General features: G+C 44.4%; 1 protein-coding gene across 5 annotated transcripts in view; it reads left to right on the forward strand.

The window, feature by feature from the left end:
• The window catches only part of atrnl1b (attractin-like 1b), a 1082183-nt gene that overhangs the window by 436230 nt on the left and 628229 nt on the right, over positions 1–17724 (forward strand). The window lies entirely within an intron of this gene.

Genomic DNA, 17724 nt, shown 5'->3' on the forward strand with positions numbered 1-17724 from the left:
TTGGCCTTCCAGAGGAACCTCCGACATGGTCTTTGTTGCCAGACAAATCCAAGAAAATTGTTGAAAACATCAGGAACTCCTTATTGCATTCATCAAACTGACCAAAGCAGTTGATTCAGTAAATCACGAGGCTATGTGGATCGTGCTCCAATAATTTGGATGTCCAAGAAACTTCACCACAATCCTGAAATTGTTTTATGATGACATGACTGCAACTGTCTTGAGTGGGAGATCAGAAATGGACACCTTCAAAATCTGAACTGCGATCAAGCAAGACTGTGTGATAGCCTCCATACTGTTCACAACCTACCTGACGGTGGCTATTCACCTCATCAAAGATCAACAGCCATCTGGTGTCAGTATTAAATACCGTCTAGATGGCTGTTCAACGTCGGTCACCTCCATGCCAAACCTCAACTGACCACCCTAGATATACATGTGGATAGCCAGCGGAAAAGCCCCTGGGAAGGACAGCATTACCCCTGAAATAATCAAGAGTGCCAAGCCTGCTATACTCTCAGCACTACATGAACTGCTATGCCTGTGCTGGGACGAGGGAGCAGTACCCCAGGACATGCGCGATGCCAACATCATCACCCTCTATAAAAACAAGGTGCTCGCGGTGACTGCAACAACTACCGTGGAATCTCCCTGCTCAGCATAGTGGGGAAAGTCTTTGCTCGAGTCGCTCTGAACAGGCTCCAGAAGCTGGCCGAGCGCGTCTACCCTGAGGCACAGTGTGGCTTTCGTGCAGAGAGATCGACCATTGACATGCTGTTCTCCCTTCGTCAGATAGAGGAGAAATGCCGTGAACAACAGATGCCCCTCTACATTGCTTTCATTGATCTCACCAAAGCCTTTGACCTCGTCAGCAGACGTGGTCTCTTCAGACTACTAGAAAAGATCGGATGTCCACCAAAGCTACTAAGTATCATCACCTCATTCCATGACAATATGAAAGGCACAATTCAACATGGTGGCTCCTCATCAGAGCCCTTTCCTATCCTGAGTGGTGTGAAACAGGGCTGTGTTCTCGCACCCACACTTTTTGGGATTTTCTTCTCCCTGCTGCTTTCACATGCGTTCAAATCCTCTGAAGAAGGAATTTTCCTCCACACAAGATCAGGGGGCAGGTTGTTCAACCTTGCCCGTCTAAGAGCGAAGTCCAAAGTACGGAAAGTCCTCATCAGAGAACTCCTCTTTGCTGACGATGCTGCTTTAACATCTCACACTGAAGAGTGCCTGCAGAGTCTCATCGACAGGTTTGGATCTGCCTGCAATGAATTTGGCCTAACCATCAGCCTCAAGAAAACGAACATCATGGGGCAGGACGTCAGAAATGCTCCATCCATCAATATTGGCGACCACGCTCTGGAAGTGGTTCAAGAGTTCACCTACCTAGGCTCAACTATCACCAGTAACCTGTCTCTAGATGCAGAAATCAACAAGCGCATGGGTAAGGCTTCCACTGCTATGTCCAGACTGGCCAAGAGAGTGTGGGAAAATGGCGCACTGACACGGAACACAAAAGTCCGAGTGTATCAGGCCTGTGTCCTCAGTACCTTGCTCTACGGCAGCGAGGCCTGGACAACGTATGCCAGCCAAAAGCGACGTCTCAATTCATTCCATCTTCGCTGCCTTCGGAGAATACTTGGCATCAGGTGGCAGGACTATATCTCCAACACAGAAGTCCTTGAAGCGGCCAACACCCCAGCTTATACACACTACTGAGTCAGCGGCGCTTGAGATGGCTTGGCCATGTGAGCCGCATGGAAGATGGCAGGATCCCCAAAGACATATTGTACAGCGAGCTCGCCACTGGTATCAGACCCACCGGCCGTCCATGTCTCCGCTGTAAAGACGTCTGCAAACGCGACATGAAATCGTGTGACATTGATCACAAGTCGTGGGAGTCAGTTGCCAGCATTCGCCAGAGCTGGCGGGCAGCCATAAAGGCAGGGCTAAATTGTGGCGAGTCGAAGAGACTTAGTAGTTGGCAGGAAAATAGACAGAGGCGCAAGGGGAGTGCCAACTGTGCAACAGCCCCGACAAACAAATTTCTCTGCAGCACCTGTGGAAGAGCCTGTCACTCCAGAATTGGCCTTTATAGCCACTCCAGGCGCTGCTTCACAAACCACTGACCACCTCCAGGCGCTTACCCATTGTCTCTCGAGACAAGGAGGCCCAAAGAAACAGTATGTGGATGACTGCAGTGTTGCTGCCTACTCTGCACCAGATTTGCAAGCCACTCTCGATCTCTTTAATTCTGCATACAAGAAACTTGGCCTGTCCTTGAATGTCACCAACGCAAAACTCATATCAACCCATACCTGGTCAGCCAAATAGTCCACCTCTCATGTGTGTTGAAGGAGAGACTGTGGAATATGTTGATGTAGAATGGCAGAGCAGGCTCTAGGGGCCAAATAGCCTACTCGTGCTCCTAGTTCGTATATACTTCTCATACCTTAGCAGTTATCTCTGGCCACCGTTGATGAGATTCAACATCGGATCAGCTGCATCAGTTCAGCCTTCCACAAATTACAACAGCAAGTGTTTGGCAGTGAAGACTTCTGCAAATCAACAAAAGTCTTCAGTTGTCGTCACCATTCTCCTGGACTGCAGTGAGACCTGGACTGTATATCAACAACACGAGCACGAGAGAAATTCCATCAGCAATGCCTTTGTCGCATCCTCCGAATTCAATGGGAGGACAGTTGAACAAATGCTAGTGTCCTTCTTGAAGCGAGATCCACAAGCATTCAGGCAAAACTCATGCAAAATCAACTCTGATGGACGGACCACTGTGTCTGCACGGATGAAAATTGTCTCCCTCCGTCAGGTCCTGTTTCCACATCTCTCAAATGGCCAATGTTCTGGGGAGGACAAATTAAACGATTCAAATACACTCTGAGGCTCTCCTTGAAGCACGGCTGCATTGACCTTAACAACTTACCATCGCTGAATCCCTAACTATCAAAATCTTGGGAGTTACCTTTGACCAGAAACGGAACTGGACCAACCAAATAAATACTGTGGCTAAAGGAGCAGGCCAGAGGCTGGGAATTCTGTGGCAAGTAACTCCCCTTCTGTCTTCCCAATGCCTGTCCACCATCTACAATGCACAAGTTAGGAGTGTCAGGCTAGGCACCCACCTGCCAGGAATGAAGTGCATTAATTTTGCCATGAACATTGATTTTAAACTGTTACTGGAGTGAAGAAAGGACTTGTTAAACAGATCAGCCATGGCTGGAAAAGACATTTGCATATTAACAGACGGTGATTGGAAGGACAAAGGACCATTCTGTGACACATTCAACCCACAATGGACCTTGATCACCAGGTTTTGTGTGTAAGAGGAGCATTCCAAAGACTGCTAAGGTGATGCAATCCAAGACGTGGTCAGACCAGTTAGTCACATGACTAACCTGCTTGACAACCTGAGGTTTTCTGAATTGTACCAAAAGTTTGAACTTAGAAAGACTGTTTGCCCCTCTCTGCTCCCATCTCATTCTCACAAGCCTCTGAATCTACTGAAGACACATGAACCCCAAAAGAGAAAAATCTCCACAGCGAACAAGGTTTAAGAAGAATACTGGGCCCCAATGAAAAGCAAGATCTACCCACAATCAAGGACTCTGCAGTGAGCTCGAAGAACTGTAACAAAAACTCTTCAGATATTGCCTCAAACTTTTCCACTTTATTTTTTCTTCTCTTTTCTGTCTCTATTTGCATGTGTGTATCGCATATGCATGCTAGCGTGGGCACATCGTGTATCCATAGGCGTTAACCGAATTACAGCTTAAGTTTAATAAATTTCAACTTTTCTTTAAACCTAAGAAAGCCTGTTTGTGCTGGTTTCTTTGCCTTATAATTGGAAAGCAGTGAACAAGGATTCACCAAGGGGGAGCTAAGAACACGGTGTTACAGTAAGACAAGGTGAAGGCTGAAAGGGAACCCTAGACCTCTTTCTCACCGGGACATAACAGGAGTGTGATGGAATACTCTCTACTTGCCTGGATGGGCACAGCTCCAACAACACTCGAGAAGCTTGACGCCATCCAGGACAAAGCATCTCACTTGATTGGCATCCCATCCATCACCTTCAACATTCACTCTGTTCACCACTGATGCACAGTGGCAGCAGTATGTACCATCTACAAGATGCACTGCAACAACTCCCCAAGGCTCCTTCGACAGCACTTTCCAAACCCGCGACCTCTACCACCTAGAAGGACAAGGGCAGCGGATGCATGGGAACGCCACCACCTGCAAGTTCCTCTCCAAGCCACAGACCATCCTGACTTGGAACTATATGGAACTATATCACCGTTCGTTTAGTGTCATGGGTCAAAATCCTGGAACTCCCTTTCTAACAGCTAGCATCGGTGTACCTATACCTCAAGGACTGCAGCGGTTCAAGAAGGCGGCTCACCACCATCTTTCCAAGGGCAATTAGGGATGGGCAATAAATGCTGGCCTAGCTAGCAATGCTCACATGCCTCAAACAAATAAAAACTGTGAGGAGCCTGCTACCAGTCGTTCAGAATGGTAACCTCTTGTCCACCAAGCTATATCACATTTTGAGCCCTGACTCCTTAATGAGGCAGAGCGACAGCAGAGAAGCAATGAAAAGGAAGGAAGTCCTACACTCCAGATCTCTTTCCCTCGTGGGACATCTTGTTCCATATGCCCAAAGATCTGTGGGTTGAAAATCGGCCTACACAGTCACATGAAGACCCACAACAGAAACCCCTGAGTCAACGCGTTCTAGCATCGGGGGACCGCCGATGGCCGAGTCCATAGGCGAGGAATCCCAACAGTGTACCCAGCAAAGTATCTGATAGCAAATTCTAGATTTTTGCTGTTAATCGTGTGGGCGCCAGAAGTAGCTGTCACATTTACCGTGTAATAATGGCAAGTGCTGATAGCCTCCCCATTATTACCATAGCAAAATCTGGGCCACTATTGAATGCGTCTTGATCGAGCATTTGATATTCGTGTGAGGAAAGGCACCTAAACACATTACTGAAACCACTGGTGGTGCTATTGCATTTATGGATTAGGAAGATAAATTATGAAATGTATAGAGCATTGAGAAGAAAATAAAACATGATAGTGTACCAAAAAACATCTTGTGCTTTGTTCATTTAACCACATACCAGATTTCTCATTTTTCAGCTTACTCAACAGTCTTAAAATAAGCATTATTTTGCTTCTGTCTAGTCTGTTGAATATTACAGTAATAATGCTATCCTTTGTAATAGCCTGCTTCTGTGTGAGTTCTGAAATTAGTTTATTTTCTGAGACAAAGGCCTCAAAAATCTAATGGTTTGGTTGGCGTGGTGTCAATTTGGGGAGGAGAGATAGTCTGCTAATTTTATGCGCCATTTAAGTTAGGCCCTGAATTCCACTAGAAATATGGGAGCGTGAAAGATCTGCCCATTTTAGCAAGAATGAAGATGTGCAAATGATGAGTTTAAGCCAGAATTATTATCATTTGTCCTTAATACCGTCATTTCCCCCCACACCCCTAAGAAATATGGGTTTCTTAGTGGGAATTGCCGTCCATATGATTTATATAGGGTCATAGGTGTTATAAAAGCATTGGAGCCCATTCAGCCTATCGAGTTCATGCTGTCGCTCTTTAGAGAAATCCAATCCGTCCCATTCCCACATTCTATCCTCGTAGCCCTGTACGTTTATTTCCCTCATCCAAATTCCTTTTTGAAATCATTCATTGTCTCTGCTTCCACCACCTTCATCGGCAGAGTTTTCCAGGTTGAATTTTGTCCCACCACATGTTGTGTAAAAAAAATTGTTCCCCATATCCCCCCTACATCTCTTGCCCAAAGCCTTAAATCGTGTCTCCTAGTCAAAGTACCATCAGCTAATGGGAACCATTTCCTTTGTCTACCCTATCCAAACCTATCATAATCTTGTATGACTCTCTTAAATCTCCTCTCAATCTTCTTTGCTCCAAGGAGAACGACTTCAACCTAACCTTGTAGCTAAACTTCCTCATCCCTGGAACCATTCTGGTATATCCCTGCACCCCCTCAAGGACCTTCACATCCTTCCTAAAGTGTGGTGACCAGAACGGGACACAATACTCTAGTTGTGGCTGAACCGCAGCTTTATAAAGGTGCAGCATAACTTGCATAACAGCATAGCTTTGTACTTAGTACCTCTATTTATGAAGCCCAAGATCCCATCTGCTTTGCTAAACACTCTGTCACTATGTCCTGCCGCCTTAAAAGATCTATGCACATGAACCCCCAGGTCCCTCTGTCACTGTATGCTCTTTAGAACTGTATCATTTAGTCTATATTGCTGCTTCCTATCCCCTTTGCCAAAATGCATTCACCTCACACTTCTCTGTATTAAATGGGCCCTGACAACATCACTGCTGTAGTACTGAAGACTTGCGCTCCAGAACTAGCTGCGTCCCTATCCAAGTTGTTCCAGTACAGCATCTACCCGGCAATGGGGAAAATTGCCCAGGTATGTCCTATCCACAAAAAGCAGGACAAATCCAATCCAGCTAATTACCGCCCCATCAGCCTCCTCTCAATCATTAGCAAAGTGATGGAAGGTGTTCTAAACAATGCTATCAAGTGGTACTTACACAGCAATGACCTACTCACTGATGCTCAGTTTGGGTTCTGCCAGAGCCACTCATCTGCTGACCTCATTACAGCCTTGGTCCAAACATGGACGATAGAACTCCAGAGGGGACGTGAGAGTGACTGCCCATGACATCAAGGCAGCATCTGAGCGAGTGTGGCATCAAGGAGCCCTAGCAAAATTGAAGTCAATGGGAATCAGAGGGAAAACTCTCCACTGGTTGGAGTCCTACTTAGCACAAAGGAAAATGGTTGTGGTTGTTGGAGGCCAATCATCTCAGTCCCAGAACATCGCTGCAGGAGTTCCTCAGGGTAGTGTCCATGGCCCAAGCATCTTCAGCTGCTTCATCAAAGACCTTCCATCCATTATAAGGTCAGAAGCGGGGATATTCGCTGATGATTACACAATGTTTGGAACCACTTGCAACTCCTCATACTGCAGTAGTACGTGTCCACATAGCAAAAACTGGACAACATTCATGCCTTGGGCTCATGAGTGGCAAGTAACATTCACACCACACAAATGCCAGGCAATGACCATCTCCAACAAGAGACAATCTAAACGTCTCCTCTTGACATTCAATGGCATTACCAATCCCTCACTATCTACATCCTGGGGGTTACCATTGACCACAAACTGAACTGGACCGGCCATGAAAATATTGTGGTTACAAGAGCAGGTCAGAGGCTGGGAATTTTGCACTGAGTAACTCGCCTGCTGACTCCCCAAAGCCTGTCCTCCATCTACAAGGTGCAACTCAGGAGTGTGATGGATTGCCCTTCACTTGCCTGTATGAATGCAGCTCTAACAACACTTCAGCTCAACACCATCCAGGAGAAAGCAACTCACTTGTTTGGCACCCCATCCACCACCAACGCACAGTAGCAGCGATGTGTGCCATCTACAAGATGCACTGCAGCAACTTGCCAAGGCTCCTTCAACAGCACCTTCAAAACCCATGACCTTTCCCACCTCGAAGGATAAGGGCCGCAGGTTTCCCTTCAAGCTCACCTCCCTCCTGACTTGGAACTATATCACCGTTCCTCCACTGTTGCTGGATCTAAATCCTGGAACTCCCACAGCACTGTGGGATTTCCTGCACCAGATGGACTGCAGCTGTTCAAAAAGGCGGCTCACCACAACCTTCTCAAGGGCAATTAGGGATGGGCAACAAATGCTGGCGTTTCCAGTGACGCCTACATCCCATGAAAGAATAGAAGAAAAGATAGCAGCCTAAACCGCTCATTACTTTTTGAATGTTGAGACCAGAAAGTCACCTCTACCTATTTTCTAAGTGAATCTTACAAAATTCATCTAAAATGTAAAACCTTTTGTTTCATGATCTTGTATATCTATACCATTGTCAGCTTTCACACCAGACAGACTTAATACTACATTTCCATGGATGAGCCAGATATAGTTGCGTTCAGTGTCATGGATATAACATCAGCTTCCTACTTGTTACTGTAGAAAGCTATTTAACTTCATTGTTTGGAGATATCTTTCACAATGCCTAAATGATGCATCATCTTTACGAAAATGTTCAGAAACAAAAAAAGTTTTTCCAAACTACACATGATGTAAACTCAACCAAATTTTTTTTCATGTGCATGATGTCATTTGGTTCCTCTAGCTATTCACAACAGTTTCCTTTTAAGTTAATGATATGTCAGGCAACCATCAAAGTAGGCAGCATAATAACTGCATTCTATACAATAAGAAGAGTTTTTGGAAGATGCATTACCTTTGTTAAAGGCTTATGAGGACTGCATCAGAAAAGCAGGGCCTAGGAGATTTGCTAACTTACACCTCTTTCATGCATGGTTAAGTAAACAAAGAAAATATGTGCTGCTAATAGGTTTCAAGCACAGCTTCATTTGCAACAAATAGAACTATCAACTTGTTTCATTTGTGCAGAAACATCACTGGCACACAAAAATAATGAAATGACAATCCCCAAATAAAAATCATTAAAACATGTGCTGGAATGTCACCAGGGAGCACGTTGCTCAAAAGTCATTAAGAGTAGGAATTTGAAATGTTAAAGCTGGTTTAAATGTAAACTACAGATTAATCTCTAATCTTTTTAAACAGTTCATTAGAATCACTGGGAGAAAGGAGGATAAACAGAATTAACTTGGGAGCAGTTACAATTTTAATAAAATCAAACTGCTTGGTTTTTAAGTGTTAAAATGAGAAGGGAGAAAATCTGTTAGTTCATCAACAGGGCTGGCAGCATCTGTGGAGAGAGAGGCAGAGTTAATGTTTCAGGTCTGTGACCTTTCACTCTGCTTCTCTCTCCACAGATGCTGCCAGACCTGCTGAATATTTCCAGCACTTTGTTTTTATTTCAGATTTCCAGTATCCGCAGTATTTTGCTTTTATTCTCTCAGTTCGTTATTTTGATTTTAGTGTTGCCCACCAGATGTACAATCAAGATTGGCTTCTAACACAAGTACGGAATGAGAAAAAGGCCACTTAGGCCATTAAGTGCATTCCCTCCACAGGCCGCACACACCCCACCAAAGACTCTATACAAACCACCTCAGCCTCCAAAAAAACAAAGTGCAAGCTAGAATTTGAGGTAAATCTTACAACTCAATTACATTCTACAGGTAATTCATCCATCAGCCCACAGTACATGAACCATCTTGATGCATAGAGTATTTAATTATCTGTGGCTATTTTTAAAATCTCAATACCATTCTTAAAGGAACATTAATGAGTTAATTAATGCATCATGAAGCACTTTTGTTGGGGTCTGTTACACACATCTAGTATTTGATTCTCTTATCTCACTTAGGGTTTGTTATTCTTCTATTGCTGCAGTTACATTCTACATAAAATAACTTGCTGGGATCCACACCTCACACTTTGAAGAAAAAGAAGGAATCTGCATTTACGTAGTGCATTTCACAATCACAATATGTCCCGAAGAATTTTACATCCAATGAAGTGGATCTCTGTCATTTTCTTTCTGAATGTCCCTGTTTTCACGAAAATAGATTCAGTTTTGACAATCAGAATTGAGTGTCAGAAGCTACATGCTAATTGGACGTTTAGAGAGTGAAATCGCTTTCCAGTCTCTGGTTCAAGAAAGATTCATATCGACATCAGTGCAATCTGTTACTTTGATCACTGGTGGAAACCTCACAATCCAATGAGAATTCATGACCTTAATCCTGCGTCAAGTGTAATCAATTGGCTGCACTGACAAACAAGGCGCAGATCAGCCATGATCTCAACGAATGGTGGAACGGGCTGAGGGGCTAAATGGCCTATTCTTGTTCCTATCTTTACTTGCCTTTTGCAACAATATACAGCCAGCTGTGGCAAACGTCACCTCACCTGTTGCCCCTTAGAATGTTCTAGTGGTCAAGAAATTAAACAATGTGAATAGAATTTTCAGGCCTTGCTGGGAGCAGGAATGGAGGCAGGCAGGGCCTGAAAATACCGGCACTGGCCGCCGTGCCAGTTTCCAGTCGCAGTTCCCGGCCATTTTAGCGGAGCTGGGATCAGGGCTGGCAGGGCTACCTGCCCCGCATGGCAGATGGCTGCTTAGGCTCGTTAAGAGCCATAAGTCCAAGTAAAATCCAGTTTCCTGCACCGTCGGGGAGCCAGTTCAGGTGCCTAGAGGCGAGCACCAGGTGGCAGGCTGTTTGGGAGTGGCAGGAACTTTGAGAGCCCACCCACCATCCTTAATTGAACAGGGAACCTGTCTCCATGCCAATTAAAGGGGCATCTCTGTGATAATCCCAATGAGTGACTGTTTCTCCCCCAGGAGCAGGTTCAGGACACAGAATTTTTTTTTTTATTCTTTCACTGGTTGTGGGTATCACTGGCTAGGCCAGTATTTATTGCCCGTCCCTAATGGCCCTTGAGAATGTGATGGTGAGTCGCCACCTCGAACCGCTGCAGTCCATGTGGTGTAGGTACACCCACAGTGCTGTTAGGAAGAGAGTTCCAGGACTTTGACCCAGCAACAGTTAAGGATCGGCGATGTAGTTCCAAGTCAGGATGGTGTGTGGCTTGGTGGGGAACTTGCAGGTGGTGGAATCTGTCCTGCCGCTGCAGGAAAAATCCAGCCCAGTGATTGACTTTCTGAGCCACAGTAAGCAACATGATCTCTTTTGCTGAAGTTTTCAGATCTCCCTGTGAAATGGTGTAGAGCTATTCCATGGTTTCCAGGTTGAACCATAGCCTTATACATAACTCTTGAAAAATAATGAAAATTCTTCTGCATTTATAGACAAGGGTTGCTGGATATCTGCAGAGGGTCTGGGTCTCCTACAGCATTACCTTTTCTAGGTTTCTGTTACTGTTCCCCCTTCAACAACAACAGCGAACAATCTAAAGTAGAATATCTAAATTGGGCGAAGGCTCATTTCAAAAGGGTGAGAGGGAATCTGTCCAGGGTGAAATGAAACCAAAGATTGATGGGAAAAACTGTAACAGAGCAATGGGTTGTCTTTAAGGAGGAGATGTTACAGATATAGTCTAGGTGCATTTCAACAAGGGCGAAAGGTAGGGGAGCCAAAGCCAGGGCTCCTTGGATGATGAGGGAGATGGTGATTATAATGAAACAAAAAAAAAGGTTGTATGAATTCTTCAAGCGAGAACCAGGCCAAATACAATAAATTGGGAGGGGAAGTGAAGGGGGAAAAATGGCTGGCAAAGAAAGAATATGAGAATCAAATGGCAGTTAACATAAAAGGGAACCCAAAACTCTTTTACCGCCATGTAAATAGTAAGTGGGTGGTGAGAGGTGGGGTTGGGCCTATTAGGGACAAAGAGGGTGATCTATGCTTAGAGATTTGGGGCAAGGTTTGAATGCTTAATGAGTACTTTGTTTCAGTGTTTATTAAGGAAGAGGAATCTAACAAAATAACGGTAGAAGCGGGGATAGTAGAGGTAATGGATGGGGTGAAAATTGACAGGTAGGATGTACTGGAAAGGCTGGCTATGCCAGAGTGGATAAGTCACCTGATCCAGATGACCTGTAGACATTTAAAACCTGGACTACAAACTTAGTGGACAGACACAACCACTCTCATATTTCTTGGATGTAATGCAATAATGTGTTCACATTGCAGCTAAAATATTCTCAGTGTCGATTATTTTTTTAGGAGCTCTGGACCTTGTTGCACTATTCTACATTACACCAGCTTATTCAAGTAAAGTAATGTAGATTAGTACAATAATAGTGATCTTTTCAACAAAAATAGCTTGTGCTTATATAGTGCCTTCAACGTCAAAAAGCATCTTAAGGCGCTTCACAGAGCGTAATCAGGCAAAAATTAATACTGAACAAAGAAGGAGCTATTAAGAGAGTGACTAAAAGCTTGGTCAAGGTGGGTTTTCAGGAGGGCTTATAGGAAGAGGAGGTTGAGAGGCACAGGAAGGGAATTACAGAACTGAGAATTCAGTCTGAAGACACAGCCACCAGTGGTGGGGTGAAGGGATTTTGTGCTGCACAGGAGGAGTTGGAAAATGTAGAGGTCTTATAGGGTTGTAGAGCCGTAAGAGGTTACAGGGAGGGTTGAGACCATGAAGGGATTTGAACATGAGATGAAATTTTAACTTTGAGGTGTTAGGGGACTAGAAGCCAATGCAGAGTGTAACAGATGAGCATAGCTAGGAGAGCATTAGAGTAATCGAGCCTGGAGGTGACAAAGGCATGTATGAGTATTTTGGTCGAAGATAAGCTGAGCATATTTTAAATGTAACTGTAACCTATAGCTGAGCTCAGGATATCCTGTATAGCAGTAATTAGACTATGGCTTTAAGGAGACCAGCCACATTATATAAACAACTGCACTTTAGCAGAGGGTGGTAGGATGGTAGGGGCCTGGAACTCACTGCCTAAAAGAGTAGGGGAGGCAGAAACCCCCAACTCATTTAAAAGGTGTCTTGAAATGCACCTCAAGTGCTGTAACTTGCAGGGCTACGGATCAAATGCTGGAAGGTGGGAAAGGGGTTGGGCGGCTTGTTTTTTGGCTGGTGCAGACACGATAGGCCAAGTGACCTCTTTCTGTGCTGTTAACTGTCTATGATTCAATGAATGCATTGTGCAGTACATAAATTAAAAGCTGCTTCTGTCATTGCAAAACAATGCTGTCTGGTTTATTGTGACCAACACCATGGGCTTGTAATTTTTATGTCATGGATACTTCATCAGCTGGATAATACAGATGGTTTTCTAAATCAAATGATTTATTATAAAGACCTAAAGTAGAAATGAGACTGTAAATCTATTATAAAGGGCTGTTCAGTGGATGATTGGAGGTATGGAACTAAGAGCTTGATTACTCTAATGCTCTCCTAGCTACGCTGTCATCTGTCACACTCTACATTGGCTTCTAGTCCCCCAACACCTCAAAGTTAAAATTTCATCTTATGTTCAAATCCCTTCATGGTCTCAACCCTCCCTGTATCCTCCTCCAGCCCTACAACCTTCTAAGAACTCTGCATTTTCCAACTCCACCTGTGTAGCTCAAAATCCCTTCACCCCACCACTGGTGACTCTGTCTTCAGACAGATTTATCAACTGAACGCCAGAGGTGAGGTGAGAGTGACTGCCCTTGACATCAAGGCAGCATTTGACCAAGTATGGCATCAAGGAGCCCCAGTAAAACTGGAGTCAATGGGAATCGGGGTGGGGGGGGGGGGGGGGGGGAACTCTCCACCAGTTGGAGTCATACCTAGCGCAAAGGAAGATGGTTGTGGTTGTTGGAGGTCAATCATCTTAGCTCCAGGACATGACTGCAGGAGTTTCTCAGGGTCGTGTCCTGTTGTGGGCGGCACAGTGGCGCAGTGGTTAGCACCGCAGCCTCACAGCTCCAGCGACCCGGGTTCAATTCTGGGTACTGCCTGTGCGGAGGTTGCAACTTCTCCCTGTGACCGCGTGGGTTTTCACCAGGTGCTCCGGTTTCCTCCCACAGCCAAAGACTTGCAGGTTGATAGGTAAATTGGCCATTATAAATTGCCCCTAGTATAGGTAGGTGGTAGGGGAATATAGGGGAGGTGGGGATGTAGTAGGAATATGGGATTAGTGTAGGATTAGTATAAATGGGTGGTTGATGGTCGGCACAGACTCGGTGGGCCGAAGGGCCTGTTTCAATGCTGTATCTCGAAATAAATAAAAAAATAAAATAAATAAAGAACAGTACAGCACAGGAACAGGCCATTTGGCCCTCCAAGCCTGCGCCGATCTTGATGCCTGTCTAAACTAAAAATCTTCTGCACTTCCGGGGACCGTATCCCTCTATTCCCATCCTATTCATGTATTTGTCAAGATGCCTCTTAAACGTTGCTATCGTACCTGCTTCCACCACCTACCCTGGCAGCAAGTTCCAGGCACTCACCACCCTCTGTGTAAAGAACTTGACTCGCACATCCCCTCTAAACATTGCCCCTCGCACCTTAAACCTATGTCCCCTAGTAACTGACTCTTCCACCCTGGGAAAAAGCTTCTGACTATCCACTCTGTCCATGCCACTCTGTAACTTTGTAAACCTCTATCATATCGCCCCTCCACCTCCGTCGTTCCAATGAAAACAATCCGAGTTTATGCAACCTCTCCTCATAGCTAATGCCCTCCAGACCAGGCAAAATCCTGGTAAACCTCTTTTGTACCCTCTCCAAAGCCTCCACATCCTTCTGGTAGTGTGGCGACCAGAATTGCACGCAATATTCTAATTGTGGCCTAACTAAAGTTCTGTACAGCTGCAGCATGACTTGCCAATTTTTATACTCTGTGCCCCGACCGATGAAGGCAAGCATGCCGTATGTCTTCTTCACTACCTTATCCACCTGCGTTGCCACTTTCAGCGACCTGTGGACCTGTACGCCCAGATCTCTCTGCCTGTCAATACACCTAAGGGTTCTGCCATTTACTGTATGCTGTGTTCTAGGCCCAACCATCTTCAGCTGCTTCATTAATGACCTTCCTTCAATCATAAGGTCAGAAATGGGGATATTCGCTGATAATTGCAAAATGTTCAGCACCATTTGCGACTCCTCAGATGCTGAAACAGTCCGTGTCAAAATGCTGCAAGACTTGGACAATATTCAGGCTTGGGCTGATATGTGGTGCGAATGTTACTTGCCACTTATGTGCCAGGCAATGACCATCTCAAACAAGAGAGCATCTAACCGTCTCTCCTTGACATTCAATGGCATTATGATTGCTGAATCCCCCACTATCAACATCCTGAGTGTTACCATTGACCAGAAACTGAACTGGCGTAGCCATATAAATACCATGGCTACAAGAGCAGGTCAGAGGCTCAGGATGCTGTTGCAAGTAACTCACTTCCTGACTTCCCCCAAGCCTGTTTACCATCTACAAGGCACAATTCAGGAGTGTGATGGAATACTGTCCACTTGCCTGCATGAATGCAGCTCCAACAACACTCAAGATGCTCAACACCATCCAGGACAAAGCAGCCCGCTTGATTGGCACCCGATCCACAAACATTCTCTCCCTCCACCACCGCGCACGGTGGCAGTAGTGTGTACCATCTACAAGATGCACTGCAGCAGCATACCAAGGCTTCTTAACACTTTCCAAACCTGCGACCTCTACCACTTTTAAAAGGACAAGGGCAGCACCACCTGCAAGTTCCCCTCCAAGCCACACAACATCCTGACTTGGAACTATATCGCCATTCCTTCACTGTCGCTGGGTCAAAATCCTGGAACTCCCTTCTTGATAGTATTATGGGTGTACCTACTCCACATGGACTGCAGCGGCTCAAGAAGGCAGCTCACCGCCACCTTCTCAAGGGCAATTAGGGATGGTCAATAAATGCTGGCCTTGCCAGCGATGCCCACGTCCCATGAATGAATAAAAAAGTTAAGAAATCTAAGGACTTGCTTAAATGACATATTACTTAGTTACAAAATGATGATCTCTGGCTGAAGAATCACACTTGAAGTCTCAGATTTCACTTTAATGAAGATTTAACAAGCTTCAATGAAGAGTTCTGTTCACCACAGCAGCATTGCCTATCTGACCTTACAGCAGCCCCCAGGTCAGGTGTTTTCCCCAAAACACTGCATTACTTTCAGTTTCACTTCCAAGTACGATATAGTCTCGAATACTCAAGCTCACACAATCATGACATCGATCAACTCCAGCACATTGAAATAGCATACTGTTATGATCCTGTAGTTTTTTTCTAGGAAGAATGCGGCGTGCCTTTAAGATTGGAAAAGAGCTGTACTGCTTTAAGGCAGCAAGCTCTAAAGACAGAGTCAAAGAGTGCATTTTCGTTGCCTTGGATACAGCCATTCGGAGACTGTGATTCAAAGGGTGCATTCTCGTTGCCTTGGATACAGCCACTTGGACTTAGCATCGAGAGGTACATTTGTTACTATTCAATTTTGAACTGGCTTATAGTGCAAACAGTCTGTTCCAACAGAGGAGACACAGACAGATAGCTAGCTGTGTGTTAGCACCTGAAAGAAGCACTCTTAGCCCATTTAACTGAAGGAAGAGAATTTAGTCTGATTATTTATTATCTCAAAATTCTAAAAAGGTCAAGACAAAACAGAGATCTCTGATAATTTAAACTGAAGGAAGGGAAGTTAGACTGTGACGACCTTTTCTCCCTCAAAAATTCTAAAGCCAAATTGATTCAGTTAAAAAATGTTTGCAAGTTGTTAATTGTTGAAATTCAACGCTGGAGTAGGAAAGCATCACTTACTGCTGGAATTAAACTACGGACTGTTCTACTGTTGAAGAACCTTTTTCCCCCCATCGGACGGCTGTGAGGACTTCAAGCAACATTGGACTGTAAATTTGCAAGGACTCTAATTTTTTCTATTTTAAATGTTGTTTTTGTCTTCGTAGTGTTTAAGAATTTAGTTTTTCTAATTAAACAGCTAACTTGTTGATTTAAAGACACCTGGTTTGGTTGGCCTCATTCGGAGGTTAATAGATGGTACAATTTGGTTAGGTCTTTCTTTATCTTGGCAAGTTTAAAATGATATGTTAGGCGATCTGTGGAGGGACAGGATTGAATTAACAGTGCATTTCTCCCACCACAATCAGAATCGTATATTTTGATTGGGGGCTTTGACTGGAGCGGTCAGTCTTAACAATACTGATTATGATCCCAGGTCATTTTATTGCCCAGAGTTGAATTTGGGTTGTGCAATGTAACAGATTTCCCAGAATACACCTATGCTGTTCAGTCAGCGGTTTGAGCAAAACTTTTTATCTTTTAGTATTTTCTTACTTCAAATACTTTTAAACTTATTTGGAGAAAAGCTAGCAAACAAATTTCAAAATTTTTACTGAGAACATTTATATATTTTTTAAAGAGACCCTGTCTGTATGTGAGAGTAAAAATGACTGTCCTGATTATACACACCTTGTAGCTTTTATGTTCTGTAAAGTTGAGAAAGTGAGTGACATTGATGTTGGAAAGAAAGGGAGGTTGGGGCCAGAGAAACGGGTTGGTTTGCCAGCTCTTGAGTACTATTGGAAAATTGATCATATCTTCAATCACATGATATTTGATCACATTCATAGTTGGTGGGGATGGACAGGAGGCGCTCTAGATGGCGGGAATGGCTGAGAACTTAAGGCAGTCTTCTCGAGAGCTCCCAGCTTTACAACAGAGGTGACGGAGGTACAAAGTTGTACGAATTCTGAATATAATATACCTTTCTCCTAGGTTGTTAGCAGCAGTTCCTAGGAGAGTAATCCTCTGTTCAGGGAGACTCCTGGACACTCCGGGAGGGTTTGCAGCTCTACCAAACCCTCTGACAAAGCTGTTATGAAACCAGTTGTTAGAAGCCGCACAAAATAGGCCTAATGATGATTGCCCGATCTCTGCCTGTCACTTGCCACAGTAATATTTGGTGTAACCCAAATACACACATTTTAGTGATTGAACCCTTTAAACCAAATAGTAGTAAGCAAATAAAATGTTGGTTTTATATACACATGTACCTGTACACCTGGGAGTAATTATACTGTTGTAATGTAATCTAATCTTGTCTCGAGTTAATTCATCGCGATTTCAGTCTTGAAATTTATAGTATCTGAACTTATTGATAAGTACTAAAGTCTTGTAACTCTTGGTGTTT

This window comes from Heterodontus francisci, chromosome 20 (assembly GCF_036365525.1).
Source record: "Heterodontus francisci isolate sHetFra1 chromosome 20, sHetFra1.hap1, whole genome shotgun sequence".
NCBI classification, from domain to species: domain Eukaryota; kingdom Metazoa; phylum Chordata; class Chondrichthyes; order Heterodontiformes; family Heterodontidae; genus Heterodontus; species Heterodontus francisci.